Source organism: Podarcis bocagei (assembly GCF_964188305.1).
Source record: "Podarcis bocagei genome assembly, chromosome: 14".
Lineage (NCBI taxonomy): Eukaryota > Metazoa > Chordata > Lepidosauria > Squamata > Lacertidae > Podarcis > Podarcis bocagei.
The window spans coordinates 40,068,654-40,071,982 of NC_138139.1; the positions used below are offsets into that span (position 1 = coordinate 40,068,654).

The window sequence follows — 3,329 nt, forward strand, 5'->3', positions numbered from 1 at the left end:
CTAGTCCAACTCAGAGTAGCCTCACTAAAGGTATTAGATATCACTAAGGCCACATTGTTGTTGTTTAGTCATTTAGTCATGTCCGACTCTTCATAACTCCATGGACTAGAATACGCCAGGCACTCCTGTCTTCCACTGCCTCCCACAGTTTGATCAAATTCATGTTGGTAGCTTCAAGAACACTGTCCAGCCACCTCGTCCTCTGTCATCCCCTTCTCCTTGTGCCCTCAATCTTTCCCAGCATCAGGGTCTTTTCCAGGGAGTCTTCTCTTCTCATGAGGTGGCCAAAGTATTGGAGCCTAAGCTTCAGGATTTGTCCTACTGGTGAGCACTCAGGGCTGAGTTCCTTCAGAATAGATAGGTTTGATCTTCTTGCAGTCCATGGGCCACATTCACACCATAAATTTAACACACCATGATACTTTAAACAGTCCCCCAAAGAATTCTCAGCTGTAGTTTGTTAAGGGAGCTGAGAGTTCCTAAGAGACCTTTATTCCCCTCACAGGACATTCCCAGAGTGGTTCAACAACCAATCTTTTTTTATGGGGAACTTTGGAGACTATAGCTCCAGGAGGGGAATATGCAGTCTCCTCGGGACTCTCAGAACCTTTAACAAACTACAGCTCCCAGAATTCCTTAGGGGAAAGCCATGGCTATTTAAAGTGGCACTATAGTGCATTAAAGGTATGGTGTGAATGGAACCAAACTCAGGTCTATTAATTTTAATAGGTCTACTTTGAGTAGAACTTGGTTGGAGACAACCCTAGGCTTTTCAGAGTTTCCCTCCTAATTTTCAAAAGTTGCTGAAATCTCTCTTGGTGGCAGTGACAGCGGGGGATGTACTGTTCTTTCAATACTGTGCTGCCAACCAGTGGCAGACCTACAATTTTGGGAGCCCTGAAGCTTAAACTGTTATGGGGCCCCTTCACAACCAGCAATGAGGTCTGCGTAACCACTGTTATTTTCTTCAGTGGGGTTGTTTGCAACAACCTGTACAACATCTGTGCTAGTAAAGGTAAAGGGACCCCTGACCATTAGGTCCAGTCGTGGCCGACTCTGGGGTTGTGGCACTCATCTCTCTTTACTGGCTGAGGGAGCCGGCGTACAGCTTCTGGGTCATGTGGCCAGCATGACTAAGCCACTTCTGGTGAACCAGAGCAGCGCACAGAAACACCGTTTACCTTCCCGCCGGAGCGGTACCTATTTATCCACTTGCACTTTGACATGCTTTTGAACTGCTAGGTTGGCAGGAGCAGGGACCGAGGAACAGGAGCTCACCCCGTCGCGGGGATTCAAACTGCCGACCTTCTGATCGGCAATTCCTAGGCTCTGTGGTTTAACCCACAGGGCCACACCTGTGCTACTGTGCTACTGACTTTCAAATTTTGGGATTGTTGAAATATATACAGCAAAAATTACCGTATTTTTTGCTCTATAACACGCACCCGACCATAAAACGCACATAGTTTCTGGAGGAGGAAAATCCGTAGGCATGCCACCCGTAGGCATTTCCTCCATATCACGCACAGACATTTTCCCTTACTTTCTAGGAGGAAAAAAGTGAGTGTTATGGTGCAAAAAATATGGTAATCAGTTTGAGTCATGCAACTTAAATTGTGTCTCCTGGACCCATTATTTTTTTTAAAAAGCAATGCGGACTAAAGTCGCTTCTGGGGTCCCTCTGGGATTAGTGGCCCTGAAGCTTAGGTTTCATTAGTTTCATAGTAGACCTGCCCCAGCTGACAACATTCCTTTCCTACCACAGCTCATAATCACTCTTTATCCTGTCTTCTCAAATCATCTTTATCAAAACCCATAACCATTATTGTGGGCTTTTTTCTTTTTTACCCCCTTCAGAAAACTGGACTCGTTTCATCATGTCCCTTTAGCAGGAACACAATGCAAAAAACAAAAGAAGGGGGGGGAGGGGAGGAAGAGAAAGCTTCAATTCTGAGAAAAGACCTAGAGAGAAGAAGACAGCAGGAAAGAAACAAACCCATGCTGACATGAAAGTGTTGCTTTGTCTTCAGCTGTCTAATTACGTGCACATTCATCATGTGGCCTGCGCTTCATAAAAGAGATTGAAATGAACCACTTTGGAAGTTTCAGAGCAAGATAAGTGGTATCTGGCAATGGTGGGCTGGAGGGGGGGGGTAGACAATGGGACCACTGCAATCTGGAGGGAAGGGGTCGCATGCTGAGTTTCTTTTTCTTTCAAGCTAAAGCAATACGAAGGATGTGGGTGGCGCTATGGTCTAAACCAGTGTTTCCCAACCTTGGGCCTCCAGCTGTTTTTGGACTACAACTCCCATCATCCCTAGCTAGCAAGACCAGTGGTCAGGGATGATGGGAATTGTAGTTCAAAAACAGCTGGAGGCCCAAGGTTGGGAAACACTGGTCTAAACCACAGATCCTAGGGCTTGCCGATCAGAAGGTTGGCGGTTCGAATCCCCACAATGGAGTGAGCTCCTGTTGCTCAGTCCCTGCTCCTGCCCACCTAGCTGTTCAATAGCACGTCAGGTGCAAGTAGATAAATAGGTACCACTCTGGCGGGAGGGTAAATGGTGTTTCCATGCGCTGCTCTGGTTCACCAGAAGCGGCTTAGTCATGCTGGCCACATGACCCAGAAGCTGTCTGCGGACAAATGCCGGCTCCCTCAGCCTATAGAGCGAGATGAGCGCCACAACCCCAGAGTCGTCCGCGACTGGACCTAACAGTCAGGGGTACCTTTACCTTTTTAAACCCAAAGTTGTGGGTGAGTCAGGAGCATCCCACTGAACTGCCACAGGCGGGGGGGGGGGGACTGCTGAACACAGCCATGCTCTCCGGTAGCAATCGAAAATAGTAGTGCCTGTTGATGTGTGCGCTTGATTGCTGCCTTCGGAAGGTGAACAAATGGCTTTGTAGCGCATTGAGTACATTTTTGACGAGCTCCCCAACCATGTAAGAGAAATGGAATGGATGGCTAGGTTACTCCATATCCACACTCCTCTAAACTAGACTTCCCCAAGCTGCTCTGCTTCAGCCATTGCTGAAGTACATCCCCCACTGCCCTAGACCGGGAGGTCTGGAGGGTGGTAACACAAGAATGGGTCATTTTCAGTGGTAGCTTTCCAATTTTGAATTGCTCTCCCCCAGGGAGGCTTGCCTGGTGCCATCGCTACATATCTTTAGGCACCAAGCAAAAACATTCCTTTTTAATTAGGCCTTTGGCTTCTAACTATCTATGGTATTTTTGCATGGGCAGGATGTTTTAATGTAGTTGTTGGTTTTTTTTAAAAAAAAGGCTTGCCTATTTGCTTTTTAATGCTAGTTTTAATGTATGGAAT

The 3,329-nt window shown here is 47.0% G+C and overlaps 1 long non-coding RNA gene across 1 annotated transcript; it reads left to right on the plus strand.

Annotated features, from left to right (window-relative positions):
• The first annotated feature begins 526 nt into the window (after nt 1-526).
• On the plus strand, nt 527-2,091 carry LOC308573143. Its single transcript, XR_014001959.1, has 2 exons — nt 527-684; nt 1,858-2,091. It is a non-coding gene; the product is annotated as an uncharacterized lncRNA (long non-coding RNA).
• The last annotated feature ends 1,238 nt before the right edge of the window (nt 2,092-3,329 follow it).